The sequence below is a fragment of the Carassius gibelio genome, chromosome A25 (assembly GCF_023724105.1).
Source record: "Carassius gibelio isolate Cgi1373 ecotype wild population from Czech Republic chromosome A25, carGib1.2-hapl.c, whole genome shotgun sequence".
Lineage (NCBI taxonomy): Eukaryota > Metazoa > Chordata > Actinopteri > Cypriniformes > Cyprinidae > Carassius > Carassius gibelio.
The window spans coordinates 2,728,394-2,754,635 of record NC_068395.1 but is presented as its reverse complement, the minus strand read 5'-3'; the positions used below and the strand labels follow the sequence as shown (position 1 = coordinate 2,754,635).

The window sequence follows — 26,242 nt, the reverse complement described above, 5'->3', positions numbered from 1 at the left end:
TCTCGACAAGACTGCAAGAGCAACACTGGCTCAACCAATGGTGAGAGTTGGGGGAGGGGCTATCTGTTTGGTGACCAATGGCAGACAGGGGCGTGTTCAGGTCTTAAATTTAAGACTTATCTATTTGAATAGGTTTACAGGATGTAATTATTTGCATTTGGATTACACTGATTTTACAAACTAATAAACATTGTGATGCATTTGTTGAAACACTCAAAAAATCATGGAATAGTTTATGAACTATTTGGATCTATTTGATTTTTTTATATATAAATAAAATTATATTTACTTAAAAACAATTTAAAATAGTTTTGAAACAATTTAAATTATTCAGTGAAAAATAAATATTTAAACTGTTCAAATCCAGCTAGCTGTGGAACAAGCAACATTTAATTAACTAAAATGTATGTGACTAAAATGAACTGTTTTTTTAGATTCAAGAGATTCAAGATTTTATTTGTCACGTACAATTTATATGACATACAACAAGCAGTGAAATGTAGATCTGGTATCATTAACAGTATAAATGAAAAATACATAAAAATTATTATTGTGCATTTAAAGTTTATTAGTACTATCACAGAAATCTCACTTGCTTCATATACATATGATTGACAAATATACATCTCTTCTAGTTTATTAGTTAAATTAATTACTGTGTAATCCAACTGAATGGAAATTGCACATAAAATTAAAAACCAAAAAGTCTTAAACTGAGGTCTAAATACTTTTGAGTGCATATACCACACTGTTGTTCTTTAAAAACATTAAAGGCAAAAGGCAGGAAGGAAAAGAGTCACTCAGATGTGCCGTTAAAGAGATCAGGAAGCAGAACAACAAACACGAAACTCAAAGGCCTCGTCGTCTCGGAGCGGCCACCTCTCTGTGTGTCTGGTTTCATGCACATAACTGGAATTCCTGGATGAGAATCGGCTCTGGAATGTTTCCGCAGAGAGTCCCAGAGCAGCACAAGTCTTCCCCTCCAGCTCCACGAGCGCATGGCCTGCTGCTAAAGCCATCAGGGTCACCTCCAAACACCGTCTGGGTCCCCACACATGCTACAGTCACCAGAACCACTGCTCGTCTGAAAGTATTGACTCATCTCTCCACATTACAAATGGCTGTCCATCAGCGTTATCGCATATAGAGGTCATAACCTCACAGAAAAGGGAGATTAGAGATCTCATTTCAGAACAATGGTTTCAATTACAGATAGATTGCAGATCTATTGTATAATTCTAAATGCAAAAAAGTGACTTTATACAGTATATACACATACACTATTTATTAGGGCTGGATATTGTAAAAAGAAAAATTAAATATCAATACCAATACCTTGACTTCGATACCAGTTCTTGAACAATACTTCGTTACACATTGCCAAAAAAAAAAAAAAAAAAAACAACAACAAAATTACATTACATATTACCCCATAAAACTTTTGAAATTTTTTAGTTTGTTGAGGTTTTTATATCTTGTCTTGTGCCACTGCACAACGGAACAAAATTTAACCAACAAAATAAATATTATTTTCAATAAAGTTTGTTCGTTTTCAGTGCATAATGAACAGTTTTTAGTCAGTATTTGGGAATCACTGCTGCATGCTTAAGATCTTTAAATCATACAGTAGGTATTTTAACGCGAACTGATTAGCTGCCTTTGTTTTTTACTCCGCGATCACTGTTCTGACTCAGAGGAAGCTCATTCGCTGCTCATCTGTCAATCATATTACGCGTTCATAACCCACCCTGTCTCCGACAACGAACATGCATCACACTTCCAGAAAAACATTAACAGAGATGAAACATGAAGCTAAAAAACACGCGATTACGACAGTTTATGATTTGCAAGTGATTTTCATGAGATTCTTCCTATTTTAATAACAATACAGTGTTTACATGAGAAATTCTAAGCAGGTGTAGTGATTAGCTAGATATAAAAGGCTACAAATAAAATTTTTGTGCAACATTATATAACAAAACCATCATTAGATCGCAGTCGGAGGTTATTACAAACACTCGACGGTAGTTTAAAATGAATTTTGAGTAAAAGCATAGTTTAAATTTTATAAATTGTCTCATATGAATGGTCACGTAACACACATTTTCCTTGATGCATTTTTGCCAGAACCAATGACCATTTAAGGAACATCATTCATGCTGTATGCTTACTGGCTCACTGATGTTAAAAAGATTAACCCCTTATAAGTATCGAAATTTGGTACCGAACGACAAGACATGTTTCGATAGTTGATAGTATCGAGGCAATTCGGTTGGTGCCTAAAAAGTATCGAACATGATACCCACCCCTACTATATATACACATTCAGACACGTATATATATATATATATATATATATATATATATATATATATATATATATATATATATATATATATATATATATATATATATATAAGGTTAAAGTTATTGATTGAAGCAAAATGATCTGTCACTGGTAATAAAGTGAAACATTTCAAATATTTTCTAATAACACAATATTCCACTCTGAGCTTGTTGTTTGGGTTTGGTAACACGCACATCTGCCATTGCTTATGTATTCACAAGAAATGCTATTTTCCTATTCAGCCTATGGCTTTTTAATAATTTAGCACCGGGCCCATGCAGTCCATAATCATATAAAAACCATATATTAAAAAAGGGCATTTAAGAAGATTCGTGCTGGCCTGAGCTGGTCTATTCAATAAGGAAGGAAAAACAACAGCGTTCCCATGATACCACACCACGCTTTAAAGACATGCTGAAAATACTGTGTGAACCAGTTCTGCTTTTCTTTGAGTGTCTTTCACACTTGAGTCCAAGGAAAGCCACCGTAAAGCCTCGGATTAATGTCTGAAATAAAATATTGCAACCACCTCCTCCTTTGGCAAGCGCCTCAACTCCTCACAGACTTCTTGCCAGGTTGCCCCTCCTCATTTCCGTCGTTTTCGCTCAGGTTGCCGTGACCTTGGTTTCCAGCTGTTTGGCAAATATCTGACCCTTCACTCATGCGTTTTTGGCTCAGCTGGGACTCGTCTATTCCTTAATTAACAACCTGGAGAGTTTCCCCCTCCTCAACATGCTAAGAAACCCCACAAACATCGCCCGCACCACCGCCACATGGAACCCCACATTATGAGAAGTGTAGTGTTAGTAATTAAAAGCAATCTCCGTGTGAGGCAAGTGCGTTGTTTGAAGATTGAACAAGACATTACTCAGATCTGTAGAAATGAATTACACCCTTCAGTGCTCAACTGAACTCCTCACTGGAATGGGAATAAAAAACAGAAACAAAGGTGAAGGGAATGGCGATGTCACGCACATCACAGGAATCTATCATTTTGCACTTATCCGTTTGACTGAGATGGGTTCAAGCATAAAATCTCTGCGTGCAAAGACAAATAAAACACGCTTCAGTTCACCTGAGCTTATGAAATAATACCCCAGCCCCCTGTTAGTTAAACTGTGCTGGAAACATTTTGGCAGCCTTAGTATAACATCAAACTATCCAACAAGTCTGATTTTATTTTGATAATAGGCAGGCCCAGAAACAATCTGCAAACACATTTTGGTGCGGTTTTCATTTCTGAATGCTAATTATGAATAAGAAGTGTACCAATGTGAAAATTCTTTCACATTTTTGCTTATAACCGATAAATGGCCAATATTATACATCTTGATTAAATAACTAAATATTGAAACAAATCATGTGAATGCTTAAAGTAAATCTTGGCATCACAACATAATCCTTTTGAAATACACCACCTATTTCAATAGCAATACGAATTTAAAAAAGCCAAATTAATAATTTTTTAAAAACATTTTTACATTTAAAAAAGTCACTATTAGCTGATAACCGATATGATGTTTATATGTGCACCTCTACAATGAATACTAAACGTGGTAAGTATAACGCATTAAAGCTGAGACCTACATTTTTAATAACAAGAATAGCATAAAACAATATTAATACAAAAATAGTAAATAACCGGGGAGAAATTTAAATAATCAGTCTATAACCAATATGGTGCTGATGTGTGCATCCCTACAGTGAATTTTTAGTTAAATGTATCAAACCTGAGCACTACTCTCTTATTGGCACTATGAAATTAGCCAAAATATTTAATACTTCAACACACAAGGTGCAAAAACCATCTAGATCTGAATGACAGGTGTCAACGTCTCCGCGGGACTTTCTGCACACTTCTGCAACCTCATTTAAGTTTGCACTCTTGATTTACGCCACTCAGCCAACGTTTCAAACACAGAAAGTAACAGCTCGTGCCTGAAAACTTGCTGTCTAATCTAACAAGAGGTCGTATTTGGAATTGGAGCAGTTCAAGTGGAAGCAGACTGTATTTTCCACTATAATAGTCAAGGACCTGGCAGTTTCCCAGAATGAGGCAAGTCTTAGACTAATTAAGGCTGTCAATGGAGGCTCTCCTTTTATACACAAACCGGGTTTAATCCCCGCTTGCCCCATTTGCTCCAGAGGAAGCGCCCGCCTGGGTTCAGGCCAAATCTCTATCCATACAGTAGAGCATTTCTGTGGCTTTGACACGGATGCCATCGCTCTGTCTTGAGGGGGAGAGCACTGGCTGTAATGTTACGCCACAGTCTCAGCCCGCGCTGACAGCATGTTATGCTTGTAACGAGACTCTTTGAAGCAAAGCCGAAGATCTTGTTCTCCTGCAGGCGAAGGTTTTGTGTGCATGTGCAAAAGTCCCTCCCACACATTCCACTATCTTATTTTCCCTAGAACACTGACTTTTTTTTTTTTACCCAGAATCCATCTGTGCGACCAGAACGAAGCTGAGGAAATGGGTTTGTGCCCATCAGCAGATGGTATGAAAAAGAGAGGGAAAAAGATGGAGGAAGTGAAAGAACAAGAGCGGGGAAGAAGACTTTCTTGGTCTAGTCAGTGTACAGAGGTGTATATATGGTGCTGGAGTGACTGAAAGGCCGTATGCTGCATAAAGATCCCCAGGCGGCACAGATCTGTGGCCAGCTGTTGATTAGCAAGCTTGAGAATGAATGCGATCTCACCTTATGCCCATCTTTTCCCATGATGCTGATGTAACTCAGCTCTTAGGGGTATTGGGGGACATAAAACTACTCACTCGACTTCACACGACATCAAAATGGCATAATAGCCAGATTAAACCAAAGATGAGACCTTTTAGGAATGACTCACATGTCTAAAGACAATCAGCTGCTGACAGCATAAAGTGAAAATGTTAAACTGATTGAAAATTACTATTATGGTCGATACCTATAGGCCAATAATTATTTGCATGCTTTAAATCTTTTCTACTACTAAAAAAAAAGGAAAAATATTAAATAAAATTACACAGAAATTTGCTATAATAATAACAATTAATAAATGTTAAAAGTTTGTATGCTGCATCAAAATCTCTTTTGAAATTCGCTGCAGAAATATTACAAAAATGTAATTAAAAATACACCGATTTTATATTATTTTGTCTAAATTAAAAACATAACACTATAACTAGCACTTCAACATTATAAAGTATGATATGAAAATTACACTATAATTATAACTACAGTATTACTTTATTTTATATTAAAAGTTCTGAAATTTGCTATAAAAATAATGGCAGATATCAATAAATAAATAAATAAAATGTGCTATATATTGTGAAATATACTATAGAAATATTAGCCAAAAAATAAATATACAGAATTTTTTCTTACATAAAATTATTATATGCAATTTTGTATATAAATAATAATAATAATTGAAAATAAAATATGAAATCTAAAATAAGGACATAAAATAGACAATAATTTTTAGATATGAAGTATTACATTTAACAATGTTATTCAATTATTTGTAATATTTTAACATGTAAAAATTTAGGAAATAAGCATGCACAATTAAATATAAAGTATCTATATTGAAATATTAAAAAAACAATATCTGCCGATAACCGATATGGTACCGATATATCGTGCATTCCTAATCCAACATATTGCATGTATAATAGAAACAGGACTCCCCCAGTCCATTTTTTCTATTATAATTGTTTAATTTTAATAGCTTAATTACATTTCAATTAACAAAAATGAATTTAATTTAATCATTTATAAAATGAAATTACCAATAATGTCCTATAGTGTCTTTATTTATTTTATGTTATCTATTTGCATTTTTCTGTGTGTTTTATGGTTTAATGAATTTATTATAAAAAATATACACCTTGGTAATCACACATAAATGTGGAGTGGGAGTGTCCAATCAGATTTAGCTGTGGGCAAAACAAAGCATTCGAGTTTACAGTTAAAAACATCTCTGTCATTTGCAACAGTTGGTCAGACAACCTGGAACTGTCACTATTTATTCCATTACATCTACTTTACCTATTTATTAGAGCATACACTGTTAAATTGAAAACTATGAGAAGAATCTCAAGTAGAGGCTTCGGTGTCACTCTACGGACTGAAAGATCAGGACTGGAATATTTGTGCAAGAAGGCCATTTCAGAGCAGCCAGACTCGACACACAAGAACAAGTATCCAACTTTTCCAAGGATCTCCAATATAGCCATGCATCACTTTAAGTGCAGAGCAGCCTGACATGTTGAAGGCAACAAAAATGACCAAATACACCCAGACTCAAGCTGGCAACACGAGCACATGCTCAAAAGGCCTTTAATCGGCCACACCACAGGGGAGAAAAATGGAAGTACGATGCCATTTCTTCTCAGGCGAACGGTTCTGAATGATTCGTTGTTGATGGAAAACCAGGCCCCTCAGAAAAAAGGAAGTCACGGGGGCCACCTCAGAGGAAAAAAGGTGAATGTATGACATTAAACCTCACCATCCTGTTTTCCTCCAGGCTAACACCAGACAAATGCTACTTCTTTATTTAGCTTCTGATAAACACAAGTGCTCCGGCCAAGTGCTTTCGCTGAAAGCCCTGCAGGTGATTGTGGGTAATTGATGATTTCTGAGCGTGAAACACAGGGACATTCGGAAGGTGAATGAAATCATTCAGCTCCGTGCGGAGAGGACATTCATCACGCATTTCGCAGCTCAGATAAGGGACAGTCGCTCTATTCTAAACGTTCGCCGGACGGCAGATAAGCCCGAGAGCTGTAGGCAGGAGCAGGACCTGATTTCACGCCGGCTACATGGAGTGTGTGTGTGTGTGTGTGTGCAGATGGTGTGTATTTATGAACACCCTGCCTTTCACTGTTGGGGTTGTTCTTTTCACCACACCACACCCACCCTCGGCTCCGTTGCCCCCACACGGAGAACGATCCTGGCTAATCTGGCACATTTGTTTAAAGCATTTAATGAGGAAAACCCCGGGGATGTCTCCTCCCTCACACTGCATAGAAATACGGAAGAGCCCAATAAAGACACAATTTAGAGGCACAACCAGGCGGTACAATGTGAGAGAGACACAACTTCAGAGCTCCAGCTGAAAGGAGCCAGTGTGCCGATACAAACAGCAGGGTTTACACAGTTAAAGACACAGAAAGAGCTCGTCTGGACCTGTTGTACTCCGTACTCAAGCGCACATGCGATGCAAGTGAATAATGTGAGGGGAAAGCATAGAAAACAGTCCTCTGATGTTAGACTAGCACAGTTTAACCTGATACAAACAGAACAGACAACACTGAGGACTCAGAAGAGCAGAGCAGAGACTAAGAAACACTATAAACTAGATCTAAACCATTAACAATCCATCATGTCCAATAAGACAAGTCAAGGTCAAACTAGTAGTCTACACATATGGGAGAATAGCATAAATGATTAAATTAAATAACAACTGAGACACACACACACACACACAAAAATGCTTAATTTGGCAAAACGTGACTAAATTTCACTTCAAATATTTGGGAGAAAGATGAGCTAAGTCGGCTGTTTTGGAAGGAAGTAACTTACCTCAAAACAGCTGCCAATTTAACACACAAGAATCTGACATATACTCATCAACCATCGAAAAGACAGAATTTATAGTTAATATTAGTACTAAAAAATGTAAATGCTTACTAACAAATGCAAAAACTATCATTTGTTGAACAGTTACCCAAGACTACTGGGGATAGTGACTGTTGTAGCAATAAGAGTAACTGATACTAGTCAGATTTATTGCAGGATCCAATGAATACATGGGTTTGGGTCAAAACAAAAGGTTGAGAGTCTGTAAAAATATATTTGCGTTTGAACAGCCTTTGCAAACATTTCAGGAATCATAAATGTAAGAGTAGTCCAAGTAACTTTGGGTTGTCTGGACCACTCAAAATAGTCAACATGTCTTAAAACTGTAATTTTTTTTGCATACAGACATATATAGGTTTGCATAACATTTCAGCACCACAAAAGTAAGATTAACCTATAAATGAGTCAGGATGCTACTTTCCGTTATCATTTTCGGACAGTATACCGAGAAAGTAGCGTCAATGTTAATCAGTTTAAACACAAACACAACACGTCTTCAACATAGCTGACATTGGCGTTACTGTGCGAGACGAACTCAACCGCTTGCATCCCGACAACGGTACCGTTAGACCCTCCTTAAAGTCTCACACCAGTTCGTACACTGCATTCTAGAATCTGTTGAATACGTACAAGTGAAATTATAAACAAATACCTAGTAATATTAAACAAAAGTAAGCTACTGAGGACATAAATAACGATAGTCTCAAGTAACGAATGTTAAAACGGCTACCGTACACCCAGTCGACACATCATTCATCTCACATGCAACATGCGTCTCGCTCCGGGATACACATCCCGTCTGAAACCGACCACAAGCGCGAGCTGCTGGAGACAGCAACGCGCAATAATCCACGTCAAACACAGACTCTCACCTCGGCAGTGGTTGCAGCGTCCACACCACGGATTCCCTTTAGATCGAGAGGAATAGATAGATTCCCGGTGCACGGAAAGTTCACATGTCACTCACGCGCGGAGCGACGAGAGATCTGCGGTTTCGGGATTCCCGTTACCGATTAACACACTGAACGCTTGCTCCACGCCCAGGTATCTGATCACATGATGCATCCAGGTGTGACTGGAGCACACACACACACACACACACATCTACACACACCTGGAGGTCTGATCGCGCTCGCCTCCTCCCGCAGGTTACTCGCAAACGGAGGAACGGAGCTAATGGATGTGTGTGTGTGTGTGTGTGTCTCCTCCCCTTCCCCGCGCTGAGAGCTGTAAACCACAGAACAGTGAAGACCTGATGGAGGAGAAAGCTCGATCTTAAAGTGCTTTTAATCTAGTGGAGATTAGTCAAAAGAGCATGTCTTCCAAATTTAATGATTACTTGTAAAGCTGTAGTCTGGCACTTATAAAAGTTGCATGGTATTACCAAGGTTTTTCTACATGGCATCATGCTGATACTATTTTGTTTTACAAATGCAAAATGACAATACTAATTTTTTTTTTTTGTGATGTGTACCACCATAATACTTAATAAAGTAATTGACCACTATCTTATCATCAACTTTGAACATCTTATTATAGTAAATCATGAAGTACCATAGTGCTTTTTGTAAATAAATACAATCTATCTATCTATCTATCTATCTATCTATCTATCTATCTATCTATCTATCTATCTATCTATCTATCTATCTATCTATCTATCTATCTATCTAATCTGCACCATGTTTTATATGAAAGTACCATGATATACCATGGTACCCCTACCCCTATAATGCTATTTTAATTAGATGTATTTGTGTTCTTATATTTTGTGTTAAGCAGCACAGTCAGCATTCAGCAGAACTCTGACAACTTTCACTTTTCTGACAGATCAAACTCCGTCGAGTGTATTATCTGTCAACAGTTCAAGTCACCGTGTGAAAGTGTAACAGAGTCGCATCCATCTCCCCGGAGTGGGACACGGTGGAGTTTATTCCTGTCAGGGGTTGTACAATAAATTATCCTATTTCTGTCACCCTGTGTGGGGAAGCAAAATATGAAGTGTTCAATCAAACCACGAGATGTCAAACCCAGATCTCTATATGCGATTCTATTGTATGGGGCTGTAAATTTGAGAGCGGGTGCTAAATGCTCTCCGCCAGCAGTCTTGTGCAGGACCCAAGAGACTCCAAACAGGTCGTTATATGTCCTGGATATCCAGATGTCATCTGCAAAACAATTTCACATGAGGGAAGATAAAATTAAACCTAGTGAACGATTTTTTTTTAAAAAACGTTTAAGCCCCAGTTATACTAAACAGTCTACCGTAGATGTTTTACATATAAGTTTTTATATTTTCTTTCATTTTTAAAAAAAAAGATTTATGAAGATTTTATGTTATATATATATATATATATATATATATATATATATATATATATATATATATATATATATATATATATATATATATATAGTATTAATATAATTTCAAATATATTTTATAGTTAATATTTTATTATAACAAAAACATTTAAATATATAATTTATATTTTAGGGAATGTTTTTTTTTTTTTTTTTTGCATTACAGTAATTAGAATGGGAGGAAGTGTGTGCTTAGCTTTGTTGAAAATTATGCCAAAATAAAATACTAATACTAATACTTATAATTCAAAACATGTAAATTTAAATTTTATATTCATATATTAGTATTATTTAAATAATAAAATATAATTCCTATTTACAGAAACTTTGCATTACAGTAATGAAAATGGGTAGAGGGATATGATTAATTGTCATGAAAATAATGTCACAATGCAAAAAAAATAAATAAATAAATAATAATATAAAGAATTAGGAGGGATATGCTTAATTGTCACATATTTTCTTGGGGCAAAACATTATTTGATATGTCTTTCATTTGCATATTGGGGGTGAAATATGACTAAGATTTGTTCTTTAAGTGCTGTTTTATACGATTCATCTCTTTATTTGGACTGAAACCCGTAGCTGTGCAGAAACAAAGAGGCCGAGACCCAGAGCGTCATTGTCTACAGAGTGTCACTTTTGTTGAGTGATTTATGGTTATGCAAATATGCATGTCTGGGAAGAGAGCAGCCACTGTCCCAGAGACTCATGTGATGAATCAAGAGTGGAAGCCCTGAGTCAGACTTAAAGCTGAGGCAGCCGTAAACAAGATGGAAGTAAGAGAGAGAGACAGGGAAATGAAAAAGAGAGAGATGGAGTAATGAGATCCTTCACTGGCAACCGTGTGAGTGATGAGTTACAGGCCAGAGCAGACAGACACATGTGTGACTGACTGGATTCCTTTAAGTGTGACTGCATTGTTAAACAACAGTTTTACACAACAGAAGATCGTGACACTACAACAAAAACTATTTGAGCCAAAAAAGTTCAATGCTAATACACAAACATTATTCATTCAGAACCACGAGTCTAAGTAGGCTACCAAAGTGTTTGCGTGCTACTGTATTGTTTATCTTTGCATCGAAAGTTCATTTCAGAAATCAAATATATAGAATATTGTATACTAATTTATATTAAGCCATAACCTTCAGCTCAGTTGCTATTTAATTTAGTTACCCATTAAGGAAGGCACTGAAGGATGCTGCGTGACATAAATATGGCCCTGAATGACACAATTTGCCGCACTCTATGAAATGTTTAGTGCTGTTTGCTTAAAGTTGTGTATTTATGCACACTTTATTTGATGTTCCTCCCGTTTTGCAGTGAATTTCCCTTCAGGGATCAATAAAGTATGTTTTCCATCTGTCTGTGCTTACGTGCGCGCACTCGACGCCGTTAGAGCGCCCTCTACTGACAGAGACGAGCAACACGTGCTCAGCGTGCGTCCTAAACCTGAAAAAGGCCTTGGTTCAATTTAACTACCCATAAAAAAAGTGAATCCCTCATCCATCCTTTTCCAAAACCTTGAGACAGAAAGTCAATACGGCCTTACTGCCGATTCCGTTTTCATAGCCTGATTCATAATGATTTACTTCCCTGACAGCTGAAGTTTCCGGAGGCTTTATGAAGCTTCAGACTGGATGTGAAGGATCTTGGCACCTGTAAATCGTTCCAGTCAGGTGGCTTCCCGGGGCCGGTGGAAATATTGTGTGGCAGATGGAGGCTCTTACACGCAGAAAGGTGGCATAGCGTGAGATCGAGGAGTTGAGAAAAACTCATCACACATTCTGAGGCGGCTTATTTTAGACACGAATATTGCTAAAGCGCCGGATCTGATTCATCGCACACCTCTGCTGCTCAGAGACGCCAGTCCTGCTGGAAAAACAGCCGTAGAGTTTCAACTGGTACAAACTGAGGTCCTTCAGAATGCATGGGTCGTTCACTCAGAAAACGCAAAACGTCTGTGCAGTTGTTGATTTTTGTTAGGCCTATGTAAAAATGCACTGGACCCATGAGCGCCAACATTTTAACATGCTGTGTCAAGTTATCTTGTACAACACTCAAAAATACAATGCCGAAAAATAACTAAAACTCATCTGAAAATAGATGGAACAAGCTAAGACCACAGGCGGCTTAGGCCGGTTTAAGCAGGGGTTTATACTATTGCAATAATACATGTACAAACTTAGTTTCATCATAGTAAAAACACTGTAAAAGCACTGTGCAATGAAAAAAAAAAAAAAAAATGTAAGATGTACTTAATTTAAAAACTTTTGCAAGTTTTTGCACACATACTTAAGTCGAATTTAAGAATGGACTTAAGTAAAACCTACTTAACTAAGTTATGTAAAATTAGCAAAGGAAATTTAACGTCGCCAGTTAGAGTTTAATGAGTAATTCCTACTTAATTATTTTTATTTTACTATGCACATATACTTAAATTAAGTACATTTAATTCAGTCACAGTTTGTATACTTTATACTCAAACAATGTAATGCAATAAAACCATGCTATTAAAGCACGTGGTTCACTTGCATAAGCATATAGATGGCTTGTTAATCTTTTTAGGATAATATATTTAGATTTAACTCAAATGAACACAGAGACCTCAATTCTTAGTACACAATACACAATAACGCTAACAATCAGCAGATAGTGTTTGAGTATGAATGGGTCATTTTAAGTAGAAAATGATATGCAGATGTCACAGAACAGCAAAAATAATGAAATAAATGAAAAATTCTAAAAAATAAAATAAAACAGTGTAAATAGAATTCTTATTAATTAGTCATGCCCCAGTGGATGATGGGAACAACAGAATCATGACTTTGATATTTACTCAAAGAATCCTTGTAAATGTAAGAAACAATTTCAAGTAAAATATACTTAAAAACTCAAACTTTCATTTCTCTAATCTTAAATTGAGAATTGTTATTGTCATTGATCAAATAAGAATCACCATGTTAATGAATAGGCTAGAATGAATGTATTTGTAATTGTTTGTGGTAAAATTGTTACTTTAAAGAGCCATTTCTACCAGATATTACCTATAAAAGATTGTTTTGGTGGTATGAATTAATGATGATTCAGCGACATTAAAGATATCTTTGATTTCAATAAAACCAGTATCGGTAGGTTTTATATTTTAGTTAACTTTTATTTAATTTAATTTTTTCAGTGTAAGACTAGTTATATCCTTTGATTTTTTTTATCTTTTAATTTTATTCCAATAATTTTAAAATAAATAAATAATTTTCCCAATAAACCAATGAATAAATAAATAAAAACATAATAAGTTGTTGTCATTATCCAACAAATTTATGGATGTTTTCTTTAACCCTGAAACACAATATAATAAAGTCCAGGTAAAACTCCCGTTAAAAAAAAAAAAAAAAAAAAAAACAAAGAACATACTTTTAATTTCTTTTCTTTTTTTCTTTTTTTTTTTTACAGTATACACATACAAACCCACAGAATGATTTTTTTTTACAGTGTATTTTTGTTAGTGAATAACTATGGTAAATTTCACAGTGGCTGGCAGCTTAAACACAGTGTATCCTCTACAGACAGTCTGAAGACATTTGTGTGAAGACAGAGATGCTGCTCTTGACCAGCTGCTTGTGCTAATTGTGTTGCGCAGGTACGGTATGCCCACCTGTGTGCTTTGAGATCTGCTCCACTCATGCGTCCACACTGGCATCTGTTGGTTTTGTTCGTTGCGTGTGTTTGAGAGTTGTGTAGAGTTATGTCACTTTCTGACTCAGTGGAGTGAGAGATGATGAGACAGATATTCACTCCTCCACTCATCCTGATTTAATTCTGCTTCCTTATTCCCCCAGAACTAATGGAAGACTTCACGCCGACTCATACATAAATAACCTGTGTTTGGGAAGCCGAAACCGAAATGCTACTGTTATATCTTAGTAATGATCTCAAGTTCACAGAATTGACAGACACTTACACTCAGAGATAACTTTGATCAAAGACACAAAAAAAGCATCTTTATTTTCATCATTCCTAGTCTTCATTTGTATATATAGTCTAATACCTTGCTCTAGGGCTTTACTTTGATCTCGTCTGTGATTACTGTTGTTGTTGTTTTCCAGTTCTCTTGCATCCTTGTTACATTTCAGTTGACTTATAATAATATTTTAGTAATAATACAATTATAATTATTGATAATGTAATTATATTTTATACTTCAGATTAACAGTGTCATCTATTGATACAAATCATTTTAATATATTATTGCATATTAAATAATATTCATTAGTACAAATAATAATAAATGCCCTATAATGCAATGTAAGTGTTCCATAATATAAATTTTTTATAATAAAGTAACTTAAGTAAAACTTTATTTACTTCACCAAGTACCTTATTTATGATGATAATAATAATGAATATTATAAAATGAATAATTATATTTGTTTAATTAAATAAAACTAGATGATTATAAGTAATTTAATTTAATACATCTATATTAATTTGATGATATTAAATAATACGAATAATTAACTTTGCTCTAATGCAATATAATTGTGCTATAAAATATTGCTTTATTTTTTATAATTTTAATACGTAACTTACTGATAATAATTACTACAATAATAAAACTTTTGCTCTGGAGTGAAACATACTGTAGCTGCACAATAAAAAGATTGAATATACTATTAATAAATAGATAATAATAATATTAGTAAGTTACTTCTGTACAATAATACAATATTTTATAATAATTTGTTTTATAATATCAATTTGAAGCATATTAATACTAACAAATTAATAATTATAATAACTATTATGTAAAGTAGCTTACACTTACTAATACAACCACTACTGCTAATAACATTAAAAGAATGTTACACTAAATTAGATACTATTTATATCTATCTTTCATTTCTTTACGATATTAACCAGTAACTTAATAAATCAGGTAAGTTTATAGCTCAAAGTATTTTTGGAGTACTCTGCTGTGGAGTTATGAAATGATGGTGGAATCCTTACATGAGGGATTTTTCTTCTTCAGTCCTGTAGCTCTCTCATCCAGCAGGCGTGAGCTCTCGTGTGGGCACGGTGCGAAACCCCCAGAGATTTCACCGAGCTGCGGGTACGGCGTGGGTGAGACTCGGCCCGGCCGCTCCATCTGTTAATCTCTATTTCCAGCCCTGAGATCCGGATCCAAATCAAAGCAGGGCTGACAGGGCCCTCGGGCGCCTCTCATATGCTGTGAACTTCAGCGCGCTTTATCATGTCAGACTTCCTCCTGCACCCGAACAGAGCTAATACTGCTCAAAACATACAGTAGACACATAGCACTGGCATCACATTTCTCCTCCTCTAAAAAGATATTTCCAGAAAAGAGAGTGTGAAAATCATTGTGTTCAGCGATAAATCAAAGGCGTGTGGGTGTGTCCTACATTTAATCAGCCCTGGAAAAACCATAGGATGCATTTGGTAGAAAAGGAAAGAACAGTTTGATTAATTTCTTGTTTGAATGATTTATGAGTTTAAAGAAATGAAAGGGGCACTGTTTAGGTTATGTAGGTCAACGTGCGCACAATAATCACGAGCTGTTGATCCTCGTCATGACTGACCGTTCTGCTGATCATCAAGACTTCAGTCTGTCAGAGTGCTGACATCACATCGCTGTAGACACAGCATCAGCTCAATAAAAACATCAGAATGACAGACTGACTGACAATCACACCAAAACAGACTGTGCTTAAAATGAACTGACAATAATAATAATTATTATTATTATTGTTATTATTATAAATTGCATTACTATTATTATTAATGTTATTGTTAATTCACATGTTAGGAAAACAATGTAAACCTTAATGCACTGTAAGTCACTTTAGAAAAAAGTGTCTGCTAAATGCATCAATTTAATTTAATGTAATTTTAATTCCATTATTATTATTATTGTTATTATTATTATTATTATTATCAATCATATATATGATGGTTACTATAAAAAAAAGAAAAAAAATCGTATTTATTTATTTTTCCCAATAATAATATCACTGCTATATAATAAAAAAGGTGAATTTTAAATAAATTTACATAATTGCCGAAGATGCTGTGCTAATTTCTACAGTGAAAAAAAACAACTTAAGAAATATTCTGTTTCTTTATTAAAAATAAATAAATAAATTAGTCCAACTTCTCTACTGCTTTAATTAGTGATGCTGTTTTGTGTTTATTGTGTTGCTTAACACATTTACTATTATGCAAACAATAAAAAAAGTATTTACAATAAAATTAAAGCTTATTTCATTTTGTATACTTACATAATACTTAGACACATAACAATAACATTAAAATAAATTAAAATAACAATAGTAGGTAGTATTCAATAATTCTACATGCAATTATGGATGGATTTCTTTAGCTGCTTTCTTTTTCTGTATGTGTTTCATCTCATAATTGAGCTGTTGCTGACACCTAGCGGTGATTACATTTACTGCACCAGCGTGACGCTTACGTAGCCGTGACGTCACCTACGTTTCTCATACGTCATTACGTTCCCATAATGCACTGCGAAAGTATGTGAGTTTTTTTTTTTTTTAAAGGCTATTTTGCTTATTTGTACTTGTTTAAACAAAGCACTAGATCGATTTGCATACTCGTGTCTTCTTCGTCTTTCGATCGGTCAGCTTGACGTGATCGTCACTTTGTCACCGTCTCTGTAAAAGGAGGCGTGTTTGAACTGGTGCTGACTGTGGGACTGAAAGTATTCAGCTTTGCGCAGTGGCAGTATCGTAGCCTATGAGGTTTATCCGAGGCGCGATTATTGCTAATTGAAAACTTTACCCAATACCCCGCCATGACGACTTGAAATATAGTCGGCGTTGGCAATTTTTGACGGTCTTTACGGAGACTGATAAGCTGGTTAAATGTAGAGATGAACGGAACTAAGTGTATTTGATGAGACTTGAGATAAGCATCCTTAATAAAAAAGCGATTCAAAAATGTGTATAAAAAGCAAGTAAGTGTTTAATTAAGTCAACTATGCGTGTTTGAGTGGAACAGTAACTATGCTAATCTATGTGAAAAAAATTAATGTATGAAGATGGGAAGCTTGATTCTTTTCCGCGAACCGATCTTTACGGAGAGTCTAGTAGCGCGCACCTCTTCCATTTACAGTAGGATGCATGGTAAAACTCTCTCCAATATTATATACTCACATTATAATGCTTGATCTGTAAATAAAAAGGCTGGGGATTTGCATAAAATGACTTTATTTCGTGTATTTGTATTTTATGTTTGTTGCTGTTTTTAAAAGACTTTTGTTAGATCACACACGTTTTAAAAGCCGTAAACTTTTAAAATCACTTTGTGAGCTCAGTTCTGAAGCGTTTCATATTATCATGGTTTTGCGCACTGAAAAATTATTAAAAGCTTATTATATTTTTAGCCTGCACAATACATTTGAAATAAGCATAATTTAATTGTATATTATTTCTGTGTAGTGTAGTGTAAGCATTATTAATATTTACACTTCTGAATTCTTGACATTCATATATAAATATTAAATTGTAAAATGTATGATTGCCTGATTGAATTTTATAAGAGTACTAATAGTAATTTTTTTTTTATTAACATATTTGTTCAAGAATTACTTTTTGTATTTATTTGCATTACATTTAAATAAAATATGTTGCCATTTTTAATGTGCCCCTCTGGTTAAACACTGGCCCCTCCTTGGCCCCCCTAGTAAAATTTGTATAGGGCAGCCACTGTTCGCGATCCCCAAACTGACTCAAATGATTCGCGATCCCGCTCCGAGCTCCCGAACTGACTCAAATGATTCGCGATCCCGCTCCGAGCTCCCGAACTGACTCAAATGATTCGCGAACCTGCTCCGTACTCCCAAACTGACTCAAATGATACGCGATCCCCAAACTGAATCAAATGATTCGCGTTCCCGCTCCGAACTCCCGAACTGATTAAAATGATTCACGCTCCGAACTCTCGAACCGACTCAAATGATTCGCGAACCCGCTTTGAACTCCCGAACAAACTCAAATGATTCGCGATCCCCAAACTGACTCAAATATTTCGCGATCCCGATCCGAGCTGCCAAACACACTCAAATGATTCGCGAACCCGCTTTGAACTCCCAAACTGATTCAAATTATTCACGCTCCGAACTCCCGAACTGACTCAAATGATTCTCGAACCCGATTTGAACTCCCGAACTAACTCAAATGATTTGCGATCCCCAAACTGGCACAAATGCTTTGCTATCCCGCTACGAGATCCCGAACAGACTGAAATGATTCGCGAACCCGATCCGAACTCCCGAACTGATTAAAATTATTCACGCTCCGAACTACTAAACTGACTCAAATGATTCGCGATCCCGCTCCAAACTCCCGAACTGATTAAAATGATTCACGCTCTGAGCTCCCGAACTGTCTTTTATGTTCCCATTAATGTGCTTTTATGCTTTATGGTCTATATACAAACACAAAGTAAAACAGAAAGTAATTTAAAACACTATTTTGATTAAGTCAGACCAGCACAAACTGAATATTGTATATGACAAGGATTTCTGAAATAAATAACAAAACACCTGAATAATATATTCAGAATCAAAAACTAAAGTGGCTTCTGCATCACAAAAGCTGTTGTGTTGAGCCCTTAAAAATGTTCCTTTCACAGCTTAAGTTTTCAAACAAAGGACAACATAATTTATATATATATAAATGCTGTTTAAAAATGAAATCTATGCTATCATGCTAAGGAGCTGACTGAAAGCCGCGACTCCACAGTAGAGACAGGCTGCATGTTTTCAACAATGTTTCACCTGCAGAGAAAAACATGAAGAGAATCACTTAAGACACTTTGCTGTAGACCCATTCCACATAATAATATTCATTAAAACTGTATGTTAACACGTATCTTGCTGCATGAATCCGTGAGTAGGCTACAGTTTACAAATCCATGGGAACGGATTGCGAAAGTGTGCACGCAGATTATGAATTCGCGGGTACAGATTAAACAGATGTGAACAACTCTGAATACACGAAACACCATTGTACCCCCACTTTAAAAACAAGACAAAATCAATACCGGTGGCTCCTGGTGATACACTGAGGTCTAATGAAGCAAAATGTTCAGTCTTTACAGGAAAATGAACACTTCTTACAACAGTATAACCTTCAATCGAAAGCCTGGGCAACCAGCAGTCAGCGCATTCATGATTGTCTATAGAACGTAACTTCTCTGTCGCATGACAACGGATGCACGGGTGAGACACTGGAGCTGATGACACGGTTTGCCAGCTGCGATGGATGATTGCATCGTCTACTGACTCAACCCTAACCAGGATGATATAATTAAACAACTGTACACAATTTTGAATAAAGTTTTAATATTTTATTAACTAAACAAATGCACAGCTTCCACCAATAAAAAAATAGTTCAAGCAAGAGTACAGCGCCAACTGCTGTTACCTGGATGAGCCTGTGCTATTAGGTTTTACAGGTTGTTATCCAGGGATATAACATACCTCGGAATGTCACGACTGACTGAAGTAATTAGCTAATGATGAACTAATCATTTACAATACATGACTATGCGTTCATATAATATTAATAAGTGATGTTAATATTTTTATCTATGTTATGTAGATTAAGTTATAAATCATTTACAAAGCTTTCTGCACCCCCTAATGAAAAGTGTAAACTACTCATCAGTTGTAAATGTAAACTTTCCGGTTACAGGTTGGCTGTTTGTGTGTGTGTGTATGTGCATATATATATATATATATATATATATATATATATATATATATATATGGACACACAGGACACACCTTCTCTTTTTTAATTGATGATGGCGGTGCCTCAGAGTCTCTTTCTCCATTTTTCTGAGGGGTGGGTGTGACAACAGTAGCGTGCTGAACTGTCAAGTAATGTTCGTTTGTCTGCCTGGGGCTCGAGGATATAGAGCGACCAACTTTTTTTGAGCAAGCATTGATTATGCGTGACACAGTCTCAATTTGTGGGACGCATGAATTGGGCTTCAAACGCTGTGCGCGCATGCGCTACGTGGGACGGGTGGTCACCCTATTTGTAAATGATTAGTTCATCATTAACTTTTATCATTTTTCATTTTGGGGTGAACTATCCCTTTTATCCATACTACTCTAGCCTACTGCTGAAGTTGTTGATCAGCCGTCATTTTTGAGAGCCTGTGTGTGTCATAATATGTGCATTACACATACGGCTGCGTTAGCTGTAACAGAGATGTGTAAGATGTGTACAGGTATACAGTTGTTTACTGAAAGCCCTGACTGAAACCCCACAGTACTCACGGTCTGACAGTAGGTTCACTCCAACTCTGCTCATCATCACTGAAGAGAACAAAACAAGCAATCTGTAACAGAGACAACAATACTGAGTCTGCAGTTCCAGGTTCATTAGAAGGAAACAAGCTAGAGCAGAGGTAAAATACAGATAAAAGGCAGAATAATGTATAACAATTATAATAACATATGTAATATACAAAGATTTGATTAAGTTTCATAAACAAGAGCTCAATCTATAGAGTTAGCCTAACGTTAACAGTTACCTGAAAACTGCTAAGATGCTAACGGCCTTTTTTGAAGACATTAAACTTTTTCTATAAAATAAATGTAATTGAAACATGTCAATAACAAGTAAGAAACATGCCAGGAACGTTTGTGTGTAATATTTGTGTGATTTTAGCAACTAAACTTACCTAAAAAAGCCGTATCGAGAGATGCTGCTCAATAACCGTTTTTGTGTTGACGTCCCATTTCCATGGCAACTCTGCTCCCCGCACGCACAGGATTTATAATCTACAGTCTCATTCAATAATCACTCAATAATGAATTTAAAACTCTTTTTGTAGCCCAGAAAGCAACGGCAACAATAGCTCTAAAGCACCTGGTTCAATGTGTATTTAGATGTTTCGCATTATCGCATTATCTGTCTTGGCTGTCATTATCGGTCACGGTCTAAGCATTATCTCTTCCTGTTGTTCTTATTAAGGAAACTTGTTTGGGAGGATTCACTGTCAGCCCATGTGAATGTGCTACAAACTGAGTATCAGAAAACACATCTTGACACCTCGACTCTCAAAGACCACATAGCACGAATATTCTTCTGGAGGCGTTGAGATAGCATGGAAAGAACTTGTCTGAGGAGAATGTACTCAGAACACACCCATACTTAAGGACACCTGCTGGAGTGAGTAGAATTAAAACAATTAATGTAAAACTGCAAAATATCTGGTTTCAAATCTTTTCATGTAATATTTTAGTCTTCTGTACCCTTTTAGCCCATCTTTTAAAAATGTAAAACAATAAATAGTTTTAGAAAACAATGTACGATTTATCAGTAAGATAACATGAACTGCATATATTGTGACCCTTATACATTAGCTTCTAATTGTTTTTGCAGTTCTGCACTGCATGTAGCTACACTGTCTGAGCCAAAGAGGGTGGAACAGAATTTGAAAAGCGTTTTCATTTTATTATTTTTATTATCTATCTATATATCTGTCTTATTTGAATTGGCAATAATTGCTTAATTGGTTAATGTCACTTAACATAAGGTTACTAAACTGGTTTTGTGAACTATATATTTTCTCTATCAGGCAAAACCTATAGTTTTCTAGGGTAACACTTTACAATAAGGTTTCATTAGCTGATATTGACGTATTAACTAACATTAACTATGAGCAATACATTTGATACAGTATTTATTAAACTTTTTAAGTTAATTAGACTACAGCTGTTCTACACCAGCTGGCAAAATAGAATATAGGAAAATATGTTTATATGTCATTTTGTACACAAATACATATAAATTCACGACATTTTGATGTTTAAAAGTAAATGGGTTGTAAAAATAAATAAATAATTATAGATCTTCAAATATTTCACCTGTCAAACATAGTCTGTTTTGCTGTCAATACTGTTGACGGTGTCCTTTATCAGTAGGCTAGGCTTTATATTTATGCTTAACATGATATCTATATCTATACTTCATGTTGAGCATAAATATAAAGCCTACTGATAAAGGACACCGTCAACAGTATTGACGGCAAAACAGACTGTTTGACAGGTGAAATATTTGAAGATCTATAATTATTTATTTATTTTTACAGCCTTTACAACCTATTTACTTTTAAACATCAAAATGTCGTGAATTTATTATGCATTTGTGTACAAAATGACATATAAACATATTTTCCTATATTCTATTTTGCCAGCTGGTGTAGAACAGCTTTAGTCTAATTAACTTAAAAAGTTTAATAAATACTGTATCAAATGTATTGCTCATAGTTAATGTTAGTTAATACGTCAATGTCAGCTAATGAAACCTTATTGTAAAGTGTTACCCTAGAAAACTATAGGTTTTATATGCTATAGTATTGACGGCAAAACAGACTATGTTTGACCGGTGCAATATTTGAAAATCGATAATTATTAATTTCTTTTTTAAATTACATTTATATCTTTAAATCTTACACGTGAAAAATAGGCGTCAGTTCTATTTCTAGCTGGCACGCGTTTTCCGCACGGCCTGAGACGCGCGTCTCACGCAGGCAGTCTGCAAGCTCTAACCTGTTAACATGGGAGCCGAATTAAAAACGGACAGGCCACGCAGCTGAGGCGCTTGCGCCACGCATCCAGTGTGTCGCCGACCTAACCCCTCATTTACACTGAATACCTGTACGGCGCATTACGGCTGCGACAAGGTTTTATTCCGTCCTCCACGCGGTGCCAACTCACACCGGGAGCATATCAGAAGCGGAGCGACTGGATGCGTGAGACCACGTGATTTGCCTGTCCGACGTGTTTTTCTGATTCCAGAATGAATCTCTCGTCGTCCATTTCTTGTCTCCTACCAAGGATATATTGCCAATATACATGCAATACGTTTGTGAGTCTGCACAGGGTGTTTATTTCGAAATTGACAGGGATTTTTGACTTTTAATTTGTATTTCCGTAGCGACTTGGACGCGCGTCCGTCAAAAATAGACTAGGCGCCTATATTTAGCGAAGTGGCTGCTGTGTCTTTCACACAGGACCCTGGGCTCAGTTGCCCTTCAGATACAACGCGATTTGCGCTGCTATGTCAAGAGCAAAGTAGGTGGAGTTTTCAGAACTGCCCGTGCATACGTTCTATTTATAACAGTTCTTCTTTCTAATAACGTACAGGCCTGTTAATTGTATCGCACAGCTCAGGAAATTCCGACACAGTATAGTACTAGTCCATCCATTTTGATTTCCGTGCTTGTTTGGATGCCCCGATCGATTCTATTGGCTGCGCTGGCAATCGTCACAGAGCGCCGCGGCAAAAGTTGAACTATTTTGAACTTTGACCGCGGCGTGCGCACAGCTGCGCTTGCGCTTTGGTCGACGCAGCAACAAAACGTCCTTGCGCGGCGCAAGTCATGGGTTTTATAGCGCAGCGCCGCGCATACCGCGTCCTGTGTGAAAGGCCCATAAGTGTGCACAAATTATCCTGACTCATTGAAACTGGATCAAATACGTGAGATGGCGTGAATTTAAATGGTCGGCAACAGTTTAAAAGTAGCTAGTCCAACCTGTAATCCTGCTGCAGCTAGGTAGTTTTTCTCGATTGCTTAAAGATTTCTTGAAACTATGCCTCATATTCTCAGAAAAGTAAACCCACATCCATAACATCGCACCCATTTGGCGTAACTTTGCTTTAAAAATTGGTGGAACACCGCACAACTCGTTTTTATACTAGTTTTTTATTTAATAGATTAATTTATTAGAGGACTGGGTTTAGAGTTGGAAAAACTTAATTTTAGCCTTTTAAAAATACATTAATGTATTAGGGGCAGCGCAAGACAAATTTTGAACGCAGGTAGGCCTACTGATCACTGATGGGGAGATGGGCAATTTGGCGCTCCAGACTCATTCCCACTGGTCGAGCTTTCTGAGTTGGTCACAATAGAAGGTTTTATTATTATTATTATTATTATTAATAATAATTTTTTTTGTTGTTGTTGTTTTGCTTCAACAATGCATGCTGATGAATTTTTATCATAGTTTATATTTATATGGAAACGAAAGCGGTTAATCTTTCTATTTTATCAGTAGTAGGGACAGCATCGACCCTGGCAAAAAGTGGTGTGGAAATGTCTCATCGGCAAATTACGCCTTTACCCCAAACATCCTAGGTCAAAATGAAACTACTCTATGATGGTGACTTTTCATGTCAGGTTTTGGACTTTAATCCCCGCTTTTCTTATCGTCTTTTATGAAAAAGCAGCCTGGAGTTAGATTTGTTGACAAAACAGAGCAAAAACAATCAAAATTTTGTCTAAAACATAAGTGTATTAATATAATAAATTCTTGTTTTTTGAACTGCTGTATAAAATCAATATCACATTAGTAGGTGATCATGCTGCTTTTTGGTGGGAAAAACTTCGCATGATTGCGATTAACTATATGAAATGATAAAAATATATAAATTTCTGCCCCCATATCTTGAATTTTTTAATAATTCTAAATGCATAAAAAAATTGAATCATGCAGTGTGAGTGATCTAAAGTGCACCAATCTAACCTACTAGACTTCCTATTGCCTTAGCTGAACTTTAGCTAACTTACACTATAGCTCTCTCATGAGTCAGGGATGTTAGAAAGACAAATTAACTATTTTGTCTTTTGGATAATTAGCTGTAACTTCGAGGCACAGGTAGCTTAGTCTGTTGTTCATCACCACTCACCTCCACAGCAAGACAAACACAACTGAAAAGAGAGAGAAGGCTTCACTTCTGCGGCCGTCTGTGACTGTGATGTGCATGTGCCAGTCACTGAGACACAGAGGATTTCTCAGCATTTCCTGACCCCACCTGATATTTAGATTTTTATTTGTCTGACAGGGAAAGCTGTGCGCAAACAGAAACAAACTATACAATATGACTACATAAAAAAAAAACACTCCCCAGAAAAAGGGACACTCTCTTTAGAGGAAGAAAAAGAGCAGGTGCTCAAGGCCCTTTGATGTGTGCATGTGCCTGCTTACCATTCTGTAACTATTAAAATGATAGTGCTCTCCTGACAACCTATTATGTTCCCATACAACAGCATTATTGAATTACAGCAAAGTATTTCTCTAACTGTTCTGTTAAAGTTGCAAAGATCAAAGCATAGAGCATAACAAAGATGTGCCTACCATCTGAACTCTGAATAAAAAAAATATTCTATTTAATTTGTACTGCACTTTAACTATCTTCTCTGAATTTTTAATCTTCAAACAGGAATCCCTTCTGTGGCACTGAACCTGCATTAAGTATGTTGTACTACAACACACAGTGGAATTAAAAACCTGTGATAAGTAGCTATAAAATTAGCTAGATTAGTTATAATAACATGTTCAGACGTAAATAAGCAACAGACTAAACAGATAAATAAGTTTTGCCGATATTCTGCCATCTGATTTAGATGTAGCCAATGTTTCCAGAGAGAATTAAAGAAATCCCAGTGCAAATCAACACTTGGACTAATTGTTCCATTAGACGTAAATTTTGTCTGTGGTAGCCATGCTGGTTCAGTATGCCTTCAATTTTGAATAAATCTCCAACAGTTTCCCCCTTCAAAGCACCCCCACACCATCACACCTCCTCCACCATGCTTTACGGTGGGAACCAGGCATGTAGAGTCCATCCATTCACCTTTTCTGCGTCGCACAAAGACACGGTGGTTGGAACCAAAGATCTCAAATTTGGCGTCACAGACCAAAGCACAGATTTCCACTGGTCTAATGTCCATTCCTTGTGTTCTTTAGCCCAAACAAGTCTCTTCTGCTTGTTGCCTTTCTTTAGTAGTGGTTTCCTAGCAGATATTCTACCATGAAGTCCTGATTCACACAGTCTTC

General features: G+C 36.1%; 1 protein-coding gene and 1 non-coding gene across 7 annotated transcripts in view; one reads left to right on the top strand and one right to left on the bottom strand.

Annotated features, from left to right (window-relative positions):
• LOC127946841 (plexin-B2) overlaps nucleotides 1-9,109 on the bottom strand; it is a 153,923-nt gene extending 144,814 nt beyond the window's left edge. For 5 of the 6 annotated variants that reach the window (XM_052543654.1, XM_052543655.1, XM_052543656.1 and 2 more), the window contains exon 1: nucleotides 8,847-9,082. The gene's annotated coding sequence lies outside the window, so the exon portion shown is untranslated. The other variant, XM_052543657.1, reaches the window with a different exon arrangement.
• Nucleotides 9,110-17,086: 7,977 nt separating this feature from the next.
• LOC127947870 (U4 spliceosomal RNA) lies at nucleotides 17,087-17,227 on the top strand. Its single transcript, XR_008151622.1, has one exon. It is a non-coding gene; the product is annotated as a U4 spliceosomal RNA (small nuclear RNA).
• The last annotated feature ends 9,015 nt before the right edge of the window (nucleotides 17,228-26,242 follow it).